At 32.7% G+C, this 20,152-nt stretch overlaps 1 protein-coding gene and 1 pseudogene across 1 annotated transcript in view; one reads left to right on the top strand and one right to left on the bottom strand.

The window, feature by feature from the left end:
* The window catches only part of GALNTL6 (polypeptide N-acetylgalactosaminyltransferase like 6), a 1,218,779-nt gene that overhangs the window by 569,605 nt on the left and 629,022 nt on the right, over positions 1 to 20,152 (top strand). The gene's annotated exons all lie outside the window — the stretch shown is intronic.
* LOC112859228 (U4 spliceosomal RNA) lies at positions 19,906 to 20,015 on the bottom strand (annotated as a pseudogene).

The raw sequence follows: 20,152 nt of genomic DNA, 5'->3' as shown, positions 1-20,152 counted from the left end.
TATTTTGTTGTTTATATACATGTGTGTACTTTTTTTTCCTTAGTGGTTGTCTTGGCAATTGCAATTAACTTAAAAATTTCTCAGTCTCATTTATATCAACTTAATCTCCATAGTAAATAAAAAATTTGTTGCAATAGAGCTTTGTTCCCTCTACCTCTGCTTTGTACTATTATTTGCACACAAATTGTATCTTTATATAAGTTGATCAGCACAACTTTATAGCTTTATGTGATGCCTTTTAAATCAGAATAAGTTACAAAAATAAACTTATGCTATTTTTTATATTTTCCTGTGTAGTCATAAGCATGTATATTAATAGTATGTACGTATATTAATAGTATGTTTTTTTCTTCATATGAATTTATGTTTTCATCTATTGGCCTTTCATTCCAATCAGAAATATTTCATTTATTATTTCCTGTATGGTAGGTGTGCCAGCAATGAATTCTCTAATTTTTTGTTACTCTGGGATGATCTTAAATTCCTCCTTCATTTTTGAAAAATAGGTTTGCTGGTTACAAACTTCTTGGTTGACTTTTTCTTTCAGCATTTTGAATATGACATCCTTCTGACTTCTGAATTTCATGTTTTCTGATGAGAAGTCAGCTATTAAACTTATTGAAGATATCTTATATCCAGTGAGTCAGTTTTCTCTTGGTATGTTCAAGATCCTTTTCTTTTAATAATATGGCTATGATGAGTCCAGACACAGATCTCTTTGTTTTTCTTATTTAGAGTTACTTAAGCTTTTTGTATATGTAGGTTTGATGCTATTCATCAAATTTGGGACATCTTGGTCATTATTTCTTCAAATACTTTAAAAATATTCCAAGATCTTATCTTTCCCTCTCCACCTTTTCTCTACCAAGTTTGCATTTCACTCAGTTCATGTAAACTAACATGCTTTTCCTGTTGTTGCACCTTTCTTCACTCTCTTGCCTCCATTCCTTTGCTTAATGCTGTTTCTTTGTACTCCAACATTTCCCCTATTGTCTATTTCTGTTCATTTTTCAAACTTTATCTGTAGCATAAACATCTCCCCATTCTATCATGTGGTATAGTTATTCAGTTACATGTTAAATAAAGTCATGGTAGCCACCACTTTAGTGTGCTTTCTCATCTATGCTCCCAACAACTGTCGTTCTGTTAATGCCATTTAAGAAATGAAGAGACCCTGTCTACCTTACTCTCACAAGGTAGTATTAAGCCTCAGTTTTATTTGCTCCAGAGCTCATGGTTTTGGCCACTTCGTTCTAAGATAATTGAGCACAGTGGAAGAATCTTATGTACATGGAGTGTTATGTTCATCAGCTGTTGTTGCTACTTGTTCATTTATTTTAGAAAGGCTATACTGTAGTCAGTTTTAAATAACAGAACACAACATGCTGGAGCCTTGGATGTTTGAATCAATTCTTTTTTTCAATTCAAAGTTACTAGAGCTCTGTTTTGATTGTAGTACTCTTCATAAGTTAGTGGTGTAAGTTTGTATGTGTATATGTGTGTGTGTGCGCACACATATATACACATAATAGACACACACACATACATATATGCATAAAGATTTTGTAAAAGAATCAAAACATTTGTTAGGTAAGTTGTATGGAAAATATTAAATGAAAATAAACTCTCTGTGAAATATTCAACATGCAAAAGATATTACATATTCAAAAGGAAATCCTGCCAAATGGAATCAAGTTTATTTTACTGAAATTTGGTATTAGCATTTTATCTGCTTCAGCCTGAACTCCAATTTGCTGTATTAGTTTATATAGTCCTCATTTAAGTACTTTCTGGGATTCATATTCAGCCTATTAGAAGAGGTGTTTTGCCCTAGTAATAAGATCATTATGTTGACTAAAATAATCTATGAGGAAATCACTTGCATCTCATATAGTGTTGGCTACCTGCTTTAGGGGAAAAATCCAATTGTACCATACCTAAATTGGCATACTACACACACAAAAAAAACCCCTCATTATCTTGTTATTAGCTATTCAGAAATAAGCAATCAGAAATCTTGTGCAACATATGTATATATTTTTCCTTATGACACTTCTTTCCTTGGTTAATCTAATCTGTAAAGACTTGAGGACTGCTTTTAATCATCCTCCAAATTCAAAATTCAGAAGTGTATGATTATATTAGGCACAATTTCAGGATCCATCAACTACATTTTAGTTTGTGTTCATGTGAAATCCTCTAGGGTAATGTGGAATACAATATTTGTGCCTAATTTATTGGCATTTTAATACTTGTTTAAATATCTCCTGAAACTACTAATAACAAAAACTAATAAGAAAAGATGTTTCAAACTTCCTCAATAGGATAAAATTAATTAGCTGTGTCCAAATCAAAATGTTTTTAAAATAACAACAGAAAAAGAGAAAAGAAGGATATAATTAAAATGAGACTAGACATAATTAAGATCGTAAAAAAGTTTATAACGAGGTATTATCAAAAAAACCATTTTGCTTCCTTTTTAAAATACTAATTAATAGGCAGATTTGTCCAAAATTTATTACAAAATGAACACTATACATATTTATTAAAAGGTTAGAAATTAAATAATGGCTGTTGGCTATTATAGCTTCCTATGTTCCCATTTCATCATTTGAATTTAATTTAGTGACAGATTCACATTGTATGATGGATTGCTTGGAAGTAACTAATGATATACTTTCTAACATATGTACTGGGGTTGAATGCTGGAAACTGCTGATAGAAGCATCAAAACTGCCACCTCTGCTACGTTCTGATTTCCATCTCTGGAACCCACACGTAGTAATTGTCAGGCCAGGTTTGCAAAATAGAGAGTTCATCAACTCAGTGTAGCAAATCAGTAACTTCAGTTTCATTTTCAGGGAACATCATAGCTCACTAAAGATACATGGAAGCATAGCATCTTTTTACAAAATCCAATCTTTATCTTGCAAATTTATAATATGCAAAAATCCTTATAATGCATATAATATTTATGTTATATATATAATCTGCTATATATATATATATATTTATATATATAATGTGTTAATCTACAAGATTTCTCTGTGATAATCCCATCAGTCATCCTGTTATACTCAATTAAATATCATAGTAAGTGCCTGACTGATTGGCTCTATTTAACTATTTTCATAAGATATTTGATTTTCACTCCTGGGATGTCCTTAATTATTCAGGCTATTTATTAAAACTAATTTATTCATGTCTCTACTGAGAACTCAAAAACTTAGGAGGGTTTTATATTCTTTTTTACCTTCAATTTCTACCATAATTTTAATTCATTTGCTCACATTGTAGGCATAGAAAACGTGATAAGTATGTATATATTATTCTAGTTTTTTTTTTTTTTATGAAGCCTGTTTACTAAAGAAACTATACATAAAAGTTCAGTGAAAAGTTGTATCAGATTAGAGACATGAAGATGTTTAGCTGTTCATAGTTAATATGATAAAAAAAATCTGTATGCAACTAATCTGATTTTTAGAAGTCTATAACAATTACTGAATTTTGGTGAGTTTCTCTTTGCCTCAATTTTATATTAGCCCTATAATTAATTAACATTAGAATTTCATTTTCCATATTTTTATTTTTGTTGAATATTACTTTCAAACATTTTAATGAAAATGAATTAAAACTATGAAAATTATTATTTTTATTCACATAAGATAACATGACATAAATACATGTGATTCCAATTTTTTTAAAGGCATATATGTGTGGAAATTCACACATATGTGTGGAAATTCACATATATGTGTGGAAATTCACAGTACTCCTGTAATCTGTTTTCTCCTTTTATCACTTGGGAAAGAAAAAAGACTGAACCTGTTAAGATCCCTTCTAAGCATGCTAGTGACAGCCTTTCTGACAAATACCCTGATGATGTTACTAAAACAGAGTCCTTATAAATGAAATGATTTTAGCAGGGTCCATTTAGACTCTTTAGGTTGCTTATATAGTAACTGCCACCTAGAAATTATAGCTGTTAATATTATTTATATTTTAGGGTACATTTATAGATGTTTAAAATGTCTTCTTTTAAACCTTAAGAAGGCTATTAGGATAAACAAGTATTTTCCCACTTTTAAATGATTTAAATCTGTATTACTAGAATTACTGATACTACAAGACATCTGACATTAGATTATTCCCCATAGAAAATCATACTGACACACTTTCTGGAAGCATTCTGTATTTATGAATCAGTTGACAATCAAAGGATGTCCCAAGAGGCTATCACCAGCATCCCATGGTCAATACTTGCATTCATAAGTCTATATATTTCCATAATACAAGATTTAATACAATCGTAATTTTTTTTAATATTTGTTTAGAGAGAGAGAGAGAGACAGAAAGAGAGAGAGAACATGAACGGGCGGGGGGGGGGGGGCGCGGGGAGGAGAGGGAGAGAAAGAGAGAATACCAAGCAGGTTCCACACTCAGCACAGAGCCCAATGTGGAACTGGAACCTGATGCAGGACTCAATCCCACAAACCATGAGATTATGACCAGAGCAAAATCTAGAATCAGACACTTAACCAACTGAGACACCAGGCTCCCTACAATAATAATACATTTAAGATGCATTTTAGTTCTTAAAAACTGTTAGTAGCTTTATTTTCATGGAGATTTATAAATAATATGTGCAAAAACTGAAAAATAGACTTTATTTAATAAGGATGAGCAGAAAAGTTTATAACATTTTTTATATAATTTTGCTTTTAGTTTTAATCAGAATTTTTAAGATATAAATAAATATTGTATTTTTCACTGCTAGAATGTAACTTTTAGTTAAATCCTATCTTATAATTGGCAGTAGGTAATGATTTTCTCTTAAACATATTACTCTTTGAGTTACTGGCATCAGGGGAATTTAACAATTTTAAACTTTTTCCTAAGGCAAAATATATTCTGATATATCAGACCTTTGAAAACTGTGATGATTGTGTATATTGTTTTTCCTTTAGAGGGATAAGCAAAATGCCTTAAGTAGGTTATAAATAATAAATAAAATGAATAATCTTTTTGCTGCCAACTTCCCAAAAGGATTATTGACATAAGAGGTATAGATTTAAAGAGTGTAATAGAAAATTTTCGTATGAAATGGCATAGTTTTTTTTATGATTTAATCATCAATATAATTCTTCTACAAATTAGGCTAACTCATTAGTTGTTAATATGCAAACTGCAACTGCCTCCCTGATGTGAAAATGAGCCTATAAACATATTGGGAATTAACTGCTTTATATTCTGACTTCACACCTAGGTCAACCATTGCAGAGGCTAGGTTAACCTTCACAGAACAGGAAGTGATTATATTGTACTAGTGTTCCTCCCACCATCCTGAAAGGTATAGCAAATAGTCAGACGTCCCCACATACTACCAATCTCAGAAAAGACTCCTGTCCCAAACGTCCAAAATTGTGTCTCTTGAATATGTGTATTTTTCCTTTTGCTAGCTATCAAACACTTTGTTCAGCTTCCTTCCTCTTCCTCTCTGTCCCTAATCCTCCTTCATTCAGGTTGATTTACCAAGGGTATTCGCTTCGTGTTTATTTCCTATTTCCGGTAAATCTGCTTTCCTCCAACCTACAGCCTGTGTTAACTACAATGATTGTTTTCTTTTATCTATTCCTATACCTCTATATCCTACTTGTCTTGATTTACTGTTTTTGAGTTTATAATTTTTTTCATGACCAAAAATCTTGGAAAATAACAACTTTCAATAGTTTTTATAGATCTACAAACCAGGTATGGGTTTAAAATGGGACATGGGGGCGCCTGGGTGGCTCAGTCGGTTAAGCCTCTGACTTTGGCTCAGATCATGATCTCACGGTCCATGGGTCTGAACCCCCATTGGGTTCTGTGCTGACAGAGCCTGGAACCTGCTTCAGATTCTGTGTCTCCTCTCTCTGTCCCTCCCTAGCTGATGCTCTGTCTCTGTCTCTCAAAAATAAATAAACGTTAAAAATTTTTTTAGTGGAAAAAAAAAAAGAAATGACACATGGCTCCCATTCTGTACCCAAACACAGTGATATATTTTCTCCTTTATTAAAACTAATTCTCAGTAAAACCACTCCCTGAATAATTGTGTTTATGATAGCTTTGACAATGATCATAGTTCTGTTTCAGTAAAACTGTAGTCTCAGCAACTACGAAATGTGAGATTTTTAGTGGAAGTATATTGCCATGGCTTCAATGAAAAAAATAGAAAGTATTCATAAAATTGCATGAATGCTACTTTATTTTTATATAATTATCAGTATGTTCAATTAAAGGAAAATTTTAAACTTGAGCATTTTATTTAATGCAATAGTTAAATGTATAATCCCGTTCATTTTGTCTGTTTACTTTCAGAATTAGTAATGAGAGATCCATCATTTCAAATTTAGAGATGTTTTTTACTAATCTTAAAATAATAATATTGATCTTTCCACATCAAAATTTTAATGTGGATTTTTTCTGCTATGATATCTATTATATAATTACTAAAAATAAGAAAACACTGGTAATCATAAATTTGCAAACTTGAGATGACATTATTGTATGATGGCAGCATAAATGGGTGTGTCTATGTATCTGTGTACCCATCTGAGACTCTATAGATGTGTGTGTGTGTGATCATTAAAACTGGTCATATTTAATGAGCTTATGATAGTTAACATAAACTACTTACAAGTCTTTATGCATTGACCTAGGCCATTGGGCTGGTCTAACACAAACACCATAAATGGGATGGTTAATAAACAATAGAAGTTTATTTTGTACAGTTCTGAATGCTGAAAGTCCAAGATCCTGTGCCAGGATGGCCACAGGAGGGCCCTCTTCCAGGCTGCAGACTTCTTGTTTTGTCCTTACATGGCAGAAGGGACAAGGTAGCTCTCTAAGACCTCATTTTATCAGGACACTAGTCCCCTTAATGAAAGCACTGCTCTCATAACCTAATCATCTCCCAAACTTCACCTCCCCAAACCATCACCCTGGGTAGACATTAAAGTTTTCAACATGTGAATTTGGGGAAGACACAAACATTCAGCCCGTAGCACCTACGAACATACAAAATCCTTTGTGTGTATTACTGTTAATTTTTTCACGTTAGATTTCACCTTAGATGTAATAGAAATGAGTCAGTCTTCCTGACACCCATGAGAGAGTTAAGATAATAGAAACATTATTATAATTTGAGTGTGATTTATAGAGTAATATTTTGCCCTGCAGTTGTAATGTGAACGTGCGTAATCGTTGAAACACTGGGAGCCGTGTGCCAATTTCTTACAAGTTCAAGAAACTTTTGAGTAATCAAATGCATATAACAATTTGATTCACCTCACATGAACTCTACATTTGTAGTTGGAATAAAAATGTGTTTGGTTGTTCTAAATGTAAGTATTTCTTATTCCCTTTTCTTTTCTAAATAAGATTATAGTTAGTATAATATAGGGTTTATTTCATTTTACTTTTGGATTGTTTGTTCTTCTGTGGGTTCTTTATTTTTCTTAACTCTATCATCTCCCCTAACTGCATGTCACCCATTAGCTAATTATTTTTTCTGTTCTTTTTCTAAAGCAGCATGTACTTTGTAAATTTCTTCACCACATATTCCTAATATGATGACAAAATAATTCCACATGAACAACAACTTCTTGCTGTTAGTATTCCAATTTTTGTGGGAGAGAAATTTATAAAAGCAATAAATATTCTTAAACTATGAGAACAGAACAGGAGCAAAAGGAGCTAAAGCTTATTAAAAATAATTAGTGTCTACTTAAGAAGTGATCCTGACTGACTAGTGTTAAAATGAGTTGTCAAAATAACAAGATATCAGGGGTACTGATCTTTTATTAATAAAATGAATAAATATTTAAATGGCATTTATGAAAGAAATGGCAGATGATGAATTGAGTGCGATCCTTTTTCACATTCCGTTCAGAGAATCCTCATCCAATGTGTGGGAAGTGTTATTAGATTTGATCCATTAGAGGCTGGCACTGTCCTTTTCAAAATGAGATTAGCCTTCAGCAATCTGTTTATTACTTGAGTTATGTGTTGAGATGAAAGAAAGAAATTGACTGTAGTAAGGGAAAGATTCTGTATTCTTCACTATAATAAAGTAAATCATAAAAAAATTATATTGGTGGTGTCTAAAATAGTGACAATTGGAAACAAACTGAACACCCAATGGTAAGGGATTGGTTCAATAAGCCATGGTACATCAATTCAACAAATGTATTCAATCGCTAAAAATAATTTTTAGAAGTATATTCAGTAGCATAGAAATATAGTTATGTTAATTTGTATTTATGGGCTTAGTTTCAGAAGTATTTTTTGAGATTCTTATACCATTGCCCTGCCATTGCCAACTGTTTTCTTTGTTTTCTCATGGACACAATGAATTGCACTATTAAGAAACTCTAAATACTGAAAATATTAGGATGTTATGACTTCATATATATTCAAAGTAATACTACAGTTGGCATAAGAAAATCTAATTTTTTAAATTGTCTCATAATTATAGCTTCCATGCTTTTTCTTGGAAGAAAAAATGGCTATACCATTTTTTGGTCAGATTTATAAGACTGAACCAGTTGGGAGGTTTAGCCAATTACCTTTTTTTCTGAAAATAATAAGGACTAAACAGTATCACAACGGGATTTTAAAAGTCCTAGGATTTGTGCTCTTTTAAAACTAGAAAAAGTATTAGTTGTGCCAATTAGAATTTCCAATCCTCAGTCATCACTCATCTGATTTCTTTGTTCCTTTGAGTTTAACAAATATATGTGTCTTGGTGCTTTTGAGAGTATTGGTAGAGTTAGTAAGTGCTAGGTTCAGGTACAGTTTCTTTGGCATTTACATAATATTTACATTACAAGACTATTATTAACCTCTCAGGAGAATGAATTCAAGTCAATTTTAGTTTTACAAAATCAATTTGCTACCATAATTTTGTCAATATGGACAGAGAGCTACTACGGAGACATCAAAACATGGACTGATAAAATGATGACTCCCTGGCATTATATAATGATACTTCTGGGACCAAAGAATGATATGGCCAAGATACATGTGGTCTCGCAAGTGAACAAAACAGAACTATGTCATATTTTAAAAATACACAATGTCAGGCTATAAACACCACAGAAATTCTAGAAGCAGAGTTGAAAGGTAAAAGACTTTCCAGGACACCTAGAACTCATGACACCTTCTTGGGGTCCTTGTGATATTTAGAAGATGCAACCTGAGTAGCAGGCGCCAAATAGAGAGGCAAAATAATCAAAGGCACAGTGATGAGGAAATCAAGACCCATAGGAAGGGCAAGAGGAGGTTACTGTTGGAAGGAAGGCTGGAGAAGAAAGATTCTGAGAGAAACCAGCAGGAGAGATTCTGAAAATGTTTGCTTCTGAAGAAGTGGCCTTGTGAAGTCAGGCCTTTAATGACCTTGTCTACCAGACGTATCCACATGACTATCACATCCTTGACTGCATTTCTCTTTAGTAAGAGTGACAGACATACATTTCACAGGAGAGCTATTCTTTTTGTGAAGTGAAACGTAAATGCAAAACATTTTCACTATGAATGATGAATGAGACAATCGGGGAAAAAATTGTCTAGCAGAAATAGAAAAAATAGAAAGCAAATCCAACATTTTGTTGTGTTAGAGATATACATACAGATGTGACTCTACTCAGGGTAATTTTCTTGTCTTTTTGAAAAGTTCATATTTGAATTTCTCTATTCCATATTAACTCCCATAGTCTTTCATTTGTGTTGTTTCTATCACATGACCAATTAATCACATATGAAACATACACACACAAAACTGTGAAAATCACAGAGATATATCCTTTTCTAAGACTTAATTTTGGCTTCTATATAATTTTGCTGCTTGTGACCCACAGTTAGTGAACTATATTGTCTATTGATTTTATTTTTTAAAGCAATTTTCATTCCCAAAGAGGGGAAAATAAAGCTAAGTTCAGTATTCTATATGGCGTTCAGAATCTAATCTTCAAGTTGTTGGCTTTGCTATGGCCATTTCTATAAGAACTAAACCATACTTTGTTTTAACCTCCCAAAGCATACTTCTCAATAAGTAAACTTCCCATCCATTGCAAATGTTTTGAATTAGAGAAAATAGTTTATTTCTCTTTTATGCTTTTTGCCCTTTTGAAAATAACTTTGAAGTAAATTTTTTCTTTCATTGTCTTTCTATAAACTTATGGCCTGCTCATTTAAGTATACAAATACTCTTTTAACTCATGTTGACCCAGAAACTATGCTTCTTGCAAGTTGTCTCATTACATTTATGTCTGGATTAAATTATACTGTGGATATGACACATAAACTTTAGGAAAAGACCCATGGAAATGGAAATAATGTGCAGCTGAAATTTTTATTTAGTTGTGAAGGTAAAAATCCAGTGAAGAATCTTTTTAAGCTATTTAGTATTAGCAGTATACCTTCTTTGGCAGGTGGGGAAAAGAGAGAGAGAGGTTGATTCTTTTTAACAGACACAGAAATCTCCCCTCACTCCCCAAAAATTTCCAAACATCAAACTCTCTGTTCACTATACTTACATTGTTTAATAATAATGCTTTTGATGATACTTCTATTCATAGAAAATTTTTTCATAGAATGTGCCGTTTCATTGAAGTCTATGGGTATGTCAGGAGGATAACATTTTTTTCCTCTCTTCTATTTGGGAAGCTTCAGGCTTTCTATGCTATTCATCTGGCTTATTGCAACGTAGTTAACACTGTGATGTTGTCCCTGTGATTACCTAAATGATTTTCCCTTATATTATTGAAATTGAATCTATGTTCAACAGGAAGGCTCAGTGCCCTGTTCAGAATGATTTAGAAACCTGTCATTTAAAAAGATAATATGGTATATCTCTCAATGAGGTCAAGGTACTGCTACCTTTCAGTAACATCATTTCTACTATGGAAATACACTTAAAGCATAATTTAATATCCAAAGCCATTAACTGCCATTGTTGGAAAATAAGGAATATAATTTTTAAAGAGAAATATTTCATTTTTCCAAATGTTACCAAGCTTCTTCAATAAAACATTATTGTTGCACTGGAGAATAATATGGCACCAGAGATAAAGATTTCAACAAGACTGTTCTTTTTTAATTGTTATAAAAATATTTCTTGACTAATATTATGAAAAGGAAATTGCTTCTGCATAGTGCCGTAAGAATACAAATGAACACAAAATCTTCCACAAAGCAAAAGAAAGTGCGTTCACGAAGACTGAACCCCTTCATTTGATTTCATATGCTAATGTTCAAATGAACAATGAACTTACTAGACTTCAGCTTTATAATTTTTATTTTGTAGAGTTTTGCATCGTTTCATTCCTTTTCACAAATTATTTAAAGGTATTGACTGGTAATTGTTGATACTGTTCTGAAATGTAGAAATTGAGGGGAAAGAGGGACACATTGAAAGTACATTTTACTATATAGAAAAATGAATTACCTCAGATCAGCAGTTCTTGGAAAATATGTCAGGTCATTACATTTTGAATTGTAGCCTAATTTTCTAACATTTATATTCGGACACTTGTTTTTTAAATTAACTTTCTAAGATGTTGTGTAGTATCTTCGTTAGTCAGTGTCTTTAAATAATTTGTAAAAAGGAATGCGATAATGCAATGCTTTTCAAAATAAAAATTATAAAGCTAAAATCTGGGAAGTTGTTCATAAACACAGCGCTGCTCATTTCACAGTATCTGATCAGGAACGTGTCAGACTCAGCGCAGCACAGTCGAGGGTTTGTGATCTGAATGGACTTTCAAGCTTCCTTGTCACCTCAAAGGAAAGGGAATCAGAAAACAAAAGAATGAGGTCCTTCTGTCTCAGCTTAGCATGTTCCCTGATTCTGAAGTTTTAGCAGCAGGCCATATAAGCTGCTAATCTTAAATTGTTCCCTTTGAGAATGAGGAACACTCCATGCAATGGATGAGGTAGACACAAGTCTACCTGATTATATACACCAGGAATGGAACTCCCTGAATACATTTAAGGACTTCTAAGTCTTTCAAGAACTACCTTACCAAACAAAATATGAAAATAAAATAATTAACTTAGGATTTGGGAAGGATATAGAAATCTTTTCCTAAATTGACCCCAATTGTACTTTCATGAAACTACAACAGAACCACATCTTGTGAGCGTGCACAACATACACCATCCCTTAGTAGGTCAAAACACATATTAATGGAAGGATACATACATACAAATGTATACGCACACACCACTCTTGAAAAGCTGTGTGCATTGATAGAGAAATCTACTTTGGAATTATTTGGAAGAGATCTTCTCTATTGAGTTATTCAATAATTGCTGCTGGTAATCTTCTAAATGTCAAAAATTTGGAATTTAGAAATAAAGTGGCATAGTCTTTCTTTTTTTTTTTTTTAAATGTTTTTATTTATTTTTGAGACAGAGAGAGAGCATGAGCAGGGAAGGGGCAGAGAGAGAAGGAGACACAGAATCATAAGCAGGCTCCAGGCTCTGAGCCATCAGCACAGAGCCCAATGCGGGGCTTGAACTCACAGACTGTGAGATCATGACCTGAGCTGAAGTCGGACACTCAACCGACTGAGCCACCCAGGTGCCCCAGTGGCATAGTCTTTCAATTAAAGAAGTGTATACTGTTAATGGAGAGGCCCAATCCTAACCCAAACTCTTGGACTCATTGACAGGTTTTTTAACCCATTATTTTGGGGGGAATTATTTTTTGGATTCTCAGTTTCCCAGTTTAACACAGACGAGCATTTTTTTAAACAACCTAAAACATGATTGCCAGATAAATTATAGGATATTCAAATTTAACTGATGTCTTGGATTTTTATTTGCTTAATCTGGCAACCCATCTTTAAAACTCCTTCCAATTACCTCTCCCAATGATTACTACAACCAGTGGATAGATTGCTCCTGAGTCAAAAACCCAATGAGAAAAAGGAACTAACACAAGCCATTATAACTAGCTGGCAGATACTAAATATCTAGTACTGAGAAATGCACAACTGAATGGGTAACTTATTACTCTGCTTTAACCTAATTTGAATCTTACTCAATTGTCATGTGCCCTTGCTGGGAAATAATTTGGTTCAAAAAGAATATTTCATTCCATCCTGTTATGTTTTTAGTCTCTCATTTCTAACATAAGAGCCTCAAATGGCCAAGGCTTGAGCTTCGTATAAAATATTCTGAACATAAATCTTGGGTTTCCTCTTTAATTATAAAAATTGTGACCATTCTGTAGCTATTCTTGCATATACAGAAATATTCAGTGCTTTAATTAGACTTACTTTACTTAAGTGTTAAAGGAAGCAACAGGCCTGCAATTGCCCGGGCACTAATAGTACATAATATAGCCAATTGCAAACAGCAGTCTAATTTGTTGATTTGAAGTGAGGTGTAATTATATTGCTTCATTTGCTGAGCAAATCATATGAGAGTTTCTCTAAATCAGACTGATTGTGTAATGAAGAGCTAATTACAAACAGCAGTGTTCTTGCAGTAAATTTATTGTAAGTGCTAATGCCAGGTTGGCTCCATTGTGACAATGGCTCATTAGTACATTAACAAAAGCAACTGTGGAAAAATGCCCAAAACAGAGCGACTGGTCTCTCAGTTTCAGAAGGCTGCAATGATTACATCCTTCAACATGTAATTACTAAGAAAATGGTGTTTGATTTAGGTTTTGGCAAATTTTTAAAAAGAACTAAAAGACATTTTTAGAGCAAAACAAAATGGTTTGGAAGGGCTTCTAGTCAGGCTTAATGTGTGCTTCACTATACCAGGTGTGCCTGGAAACCTCATTTAATAAGAAGCTCTTTTAGATGGTAGGCCATTCTTGACAACTGGATTTTGACATTTCATCATCCAAATGAATATATTATATATATTATATATACATATCATCCAGATGAATATATTATATATATTATATATATATGCAGATGATATTTTTATGTATATACGCAGATGATTATATATTTCATCCTCCAAATGGATATATTATATATATATGCAGATGGTATATTTTATATATGTGTGTGTGTATGTGTATATATATATATACACACACAGATGATGATATATATTTCCTACCCTTGCAGTGAAGTTACCCAAGTAAATGAAGCTCTTGAAAGTTAACACAAAACAATGGTCAGCAGCTGTATGTAGGCAGCTCCATGTTATCTTGCATCCTTGGGTCTAGACAGTTTTTTCTTTCAATTAGGATAGACATACCTAAGTCTTGTGTGTTGAAAGAGCCCCCACCTCACGCAACGGGATTTTGTAAGATTTGCTTATTCAGTGATTTGGGTTGATCTTAAGATGGTCATCACGCAATTTTGACAGCCCCAGAACACCTTCACATTCAGAATACCCCAAACTGCTCATTCATGTTTCCTCTTTATTGATTTTATTGATAATCACAAAGTTTTCTTTCTCTCTGCGTGTTCAAAACTTGAGCTTTAAGGTGCAGACTTTTCTAGAATTACTAACAATTCAGTACATCGCTTTATAATTTTTAGTGCAATGTTAATGTACTGGGTCTACAACTAAGAAGTTATATTTAAGTTTCAAAGAGCTTTCACATGTATTTTCTAAATCAGTGCTATTGGATTTTAAGATGCTGTGCCCTCAACAACTAAATCCAATCTTAGTGATCTCCAAACACTTTAATTATTTTTCTTAATAAAGGAAATCATAGGGGCACCTGGGTGGCTCAGTCTGTTAAGCGACTGGTTCTTGATTTTTGGCTCAGGTCATGATCTCACAGTTTTGTTAGTTCGAGCCTATGTCAGGCTGTGTGCTGGCATTGTGGAGCCTACTTGAGATTCTCTCTTTCTCTCTCGCTTTCTGCCCCTCCCCCACTCACGCTGTCTCTGCCTCTCTTGAAATAAATAAACTTTAAAAATTTCAAGGAAATCATAAATAATGCAAAGCTTAAAAGAAGGCTAATTGGTATGAGTACTTTAGTAGGAACACATTTTTTAAAGAACTAAAAGATTAAGTCAGTAATATTCCTTTTTTTTTTTTTTTTAACATGTAACATTTATTATTGAGAGACAGAGTATGACTGGTGAGGGGGCAGAGAGAGGGGGAGACACAGAATCGGGAGCAGGCTCCCGACTCTGAGCTGTCAGCACAGAGCCCGACGTGGGGCTCGAAGTCACAAACTAAAAGATCATGACCTGAACCGAATTCGGTTGCCTAACCAACTGAGCCACCCAGGTGCCCCTAAGTCAGCAATATTCTGTAAGAAGTAAGCTGTAAAAAATGTGTATGCATACTAACTAGAAAATTTAAATAAAACATGTATATAGATGATCTTTGTATGTACAAACTTAAATCATATTCATTTTCCCATTTAACCTGGAAGCTAAGGCCCTTAGTTCATTAGCAACACAAAAAAAATATTGTCTTCAAGAGGACAAGAAAATTGAGTGAAATATCAGATATCCGCTCCCTATTTCTAAGTTTTAACCATAAAACTGAAACATTTTTTTTTAAATTTACGGCTCAGAAACTTTAGAAAGTTTCCTAGATGAAGAAACTGAAGCAGAAGGAGAAAAAGTTAGAAGTCCAAATTCTTACAACTGCCAATGCAGAACTGGGGATCTTTAATTTTCTGACTGCCAGTCAACTACTTGGAGTTTACTAAGCTCAGTTTGTCATACAGTATGGTCCCTGCCTAATTTTACTCTTAAATTATTGCTACAGTATATATCGATACTTTTTAACAGTATTTATCTTTCATATTCTTTAAATTTTAAAAAAAGGTTGTTCTTTTTTCAAGAGTTTATAACAAGAGATACAAATATGAAATAGTTTTATATCTATAGCATCCTGGTTTATATTTCTATCTCCTCCCAGTAGTTACAGAATCATCTAATATGTATCATCTTTTTCAGAAGAAAATCACTTTAAATAAGTGAATCTTACTTTTGACTTGTGTGGTTAAATCTTTATCATTGTATTCCATTACAGCAAAATTTATGGACTTTTCAAGATCTTTCCAGGTCATCTGAAATGCATATAATTTGATTATATAATTTGTAGGCCCGATTGTATTCATAATCACACTTTATCATTGCTCTATACTTGTGTTTCCAATCAGCCTTTAAATTTTCATTGTTATGATTACTTATCATATTAACCAATATGAACATCATAAGATCAATACTCCAATTTAAGATATGAGCAGGAAAACCAAGTGATTGACAGTAGACCAATGATTAATGCTTTGGTCTACGTTGAAAACAACATTTATTCAGAAGTCATGGCAATGAAGTAAGCCAAACTAAGTGATAAAAAATTCATGAAGATGCAAAATTATTCAGGCATATGACAGATTCTATGGCAACAATGCCACAAACCTATATTAATGTCTACTATGTGCAAATGTAGCATTTCTTTCATGGGCATTACTGTCATTTCATATATCAGTGCTTTACCGTTTTGATTTGTTAAGACTCTATTTGAATAACTCTTTGTAGGATATTGAACTTTATATTGGGGAAGAAGATCAATCATTGTATAATGAATTCACTTTTGGATTATATCTACACAACAAAACATAAAAAGGAATATTTGCTTTATTTGATGGTTCAGGTTCAAGGTCCATTGACTTTGTGGGCTGAATGATTGTATTTAATTTTATTAAGAATCTAAAGTAACCATATCCAACATTAAAACACACTGCATTTTGTTCTACATAGAATTAGCCTCAATTAAGAAAAATGGAATTGAATGTTTAGCCAAGTTTTATACAATAGTCACACTACCCTATAATTTACAAGCAGCAGGTAGCCTAAGAATGTGATTGTTTTCTTCAAGATTACTGTGTAGAATATAGAATCAAGTCTTCATTCTATGAGCAATAATTTGCCAATATACTATTTTGCTAAACGTTTTTAAAAGGATCAACGAAACAGTAGAAAATATATAGGAAGCCACGTTAGGAAGTTCTACTTGCTGCTAATATATAAATTTTAGCCAGTTTTTTTTTCTTCTTTTTTTGTCACAGCATTTGAAGATTTAGGTAAAATACCACCTTGAGAATGTTTCTTGGCCTCCCTTATTTTTATTGAACCATGAACTTGAAAGTCTATCATAAAATATTGTTATGTGTGAATAGTAAAAATGTATTCCATTAGAACAAAAACTGTGTATTCTGAATCCATTTGAGTGTTGTCATTTGTCTTCTCTATGAATTTTCTATGTGTAAGAGAAATGATAGTTTACTTAGTCTGTATTTTTTACACCTATACCTATACTATCCTGTATGGATATATAGAGAATGAAAAAGACCTATTTTGGGGACCGGAGTGACTCTCAACCAAAATTAGTATGTAAGCAAGATAAAAATATATATATACATATATGTGTGTGCACGCAGCTAGAAATATTTTATATTTATATGTGTGATTTATACATATAAAATGCATAAAAATCTCTACATTGCATATTCAAAATAAAAGTACTTCTACACACATGTGTGTAAAGACACGCAAAATATTTGCCTTCCCTCTGCTTTTCTTCTAACAGATGATATCCATATTGTTTAACCTGAAACCATAAAGTATTTGAGGCAGTATTGTTTTTAAAATTAAATTGATAACATTAGTAGGTGAGGAAATATTCCTCTTTATTCCTTTAGTGGAAACCATATGTGGGATGACAGGATCGTAACTTGTTCGGGTGGCCTGCTGACTGTTTCTTCCATTTGTCCATGGCCTCTGCTTGATTGTCTCAGCTCTAGCTATCATTTTATTGTAGGTCCAAACTGAAATTTCTGTAATCCAGGTTATCTTTATTAATGAAAATCTTCAAGGACCAAACATTGCATTTCTAAAAGCAAGCATCATAAAACAGTTAGTAGGCACTATACTCTGTGCTTTGATATTATTAAGCATTTTTAATCTTTAAACACCCCTTTAAGGATGTTAAAAAATAAAATCAAATAAAAAGGTGTTATATATTTTCACTTATAAAGTATTTTATAGAGAAGAAATATTTGAATCCTGGTGGCTCTGATTGAAAAGAAAATAATATTTGAAAGTAACAACCGTTGTAAGTACCCTTAATATATGTGATTATCAGCTAAAACTGATAATCAGTAACACTTTTCAGTTGAAGACTAAGCCAGTGTTTGATATGACTGTAAGTTCCAATCCAAGTGAGATACACCATTTAAAAAACAAGTAGTTATTAAAAATGCTACTACTAACCACAATGATCAACAGTTACACAAAATGCAGTAATGGTTTATATAGAGTTCCCATTATCATACATGCCTCAAAGAACTTAAAATAAATAGAAATAATTAGGCTTGATCATCAAAAGTGTAATTTATTTTTCCAGATATACTTGCATGCTACTTACATCAAACGATATTTGGATTCTATGCATTATTAATCTCTATCCTATTTCATCTAATATTATGTATGAGTTGGTATTTGATGTTACTCTAATGAACTTACAATTGTAAGGGATGCAATTCTGAATTTGGGTACCTCTGATCTTTTTGAATATCAAAATTGAGGACTTCTTAGATTATATACCACTAATAAGAATATTTTACTTAGGAAAAGTTATAAAACACAAAGTAAAAAAATATATATATTTGAAAGTATGCTCCATATATCCTAACACATTTTCTGATGTTAGTATTTAAAAGTTAAAACAATGATTAATAATTTTTTTTATTTATTTTTTAATGTTTATTTATTTTGAGAGAGTGTGCGAGTGGGAAAGGGGCAGAGAGAGGGAGAGAGAGAATCCCAAGCAGGCTCCACACTGTCAGCTCAGAGCCCAACACAGAGCTTGATCCCACAACCCTGGGATCATGACCTGAACCGAAATCAAGAGTCGGACACTCAACTGACTGAGCCATCCAGGTGCCCCAATAAATTTTTTAGATATGGGTAAATTGATGAAAGACTTTTAAAAGTCTTCAAAAATTATTTCTCACAGTTTCTGGGGGTAAAGAGTCACTATGGCTTAGCTGGATCCTCTGCTTAGTTTTAAAAGTCTGCAATCATGATATTGACTGGGGCCCTTTTTAAAATTTATTTGTTTTCAATATTCAGCAGCCTGACCTGTAGCCATTATCACCCATTGTTTATTCATTCAGGATAGACGTGTCTGATTTTTACCTGGAAAGAAGGAAGCCCACATTTGTTAAACATCTATCATGTGCTAAGCACTGTGCCAGATACTTTTTTATAGATTATCTTGATGAATCCACACACCTACCCTATAAAATAGGTAGAAACCAAGGCTTAGACTTGATATCTTACACAAGACCACAAGACTCAGAAATATGAAGGGATAAAAATGTCTAAATTTTTCTGCTGTCACCTATTAGCCTAATTATTTTAGAATACTCACAAGAATAAATTTCTATGCACTAAAAACAAAATGCAGTAACTTTCAAAATTAAAATAAAAATTTTCTTAATTCATTAATTTTATATATTTTTTAAAATTTATTTTAATTCCAGTATCATCAGATTACAGTGTTATATTAGTTTCAGGGGTACAATATGGCTATTCAATAATTCCATATAATTAATTTTATATTTTAAGTAGGAACATCTTTTTACTTTTTACCATTAAAGAACTTATACATAACATGAAACTTATTTTATTACCTTTTTCCTATAAGACATAAATTTATTTTTTGAATTGTGTTAAAATATACATAATATGAAATTTACCATTCACCATTGTTTTGTGTGCACTTCAGTAATGTTAAGTGTATTCACCTTGTTCTGTAGCCAATCTTCAGAACTCTAGTATGTAACTTTTTTATTCAACACCTAAATAGAAATAATTTGGAAAATAAAACAGGCACGTAATCTTGGTTACTGCACTTAAAATATGTCTTTTTTTTTTTTAAATTTTAACGTTTATTTACTTTTCAATTAGCAATAATCGCGCCTCGGATAAACCTCATTGGCTACGATACTGCCACTGCGCAAAGCTATTTACTTTTGAAAGAGAGAGAGATACAGAGCATGAGCGGGGGGAGGGGCAGAGAGAGAGGGAGACACAGAATTGGAAGCAGGCTCCAGGCTCTGAGCTGTCAGCACAGAGCCCGACGCGGAGCTTGAACTCACGAA

The sequence above is a fragment of the Puma concolor genome, chromosome B1, assembly GCF_028749965.1.
Source record: "Puma concolor isolate L17-30 chromosome B1, mPumCon1.1.hap2, whole genome shotgun sequence".
NCBI classification, from domain to species: Eukaryota; Metazoa; Chordata; class Mammalia; order Carnivora; family Felidae; genus Puma; species Puma concolor.
This window is presented reverse-complemented; position numbering and strand designations above follow the sequence as displayed.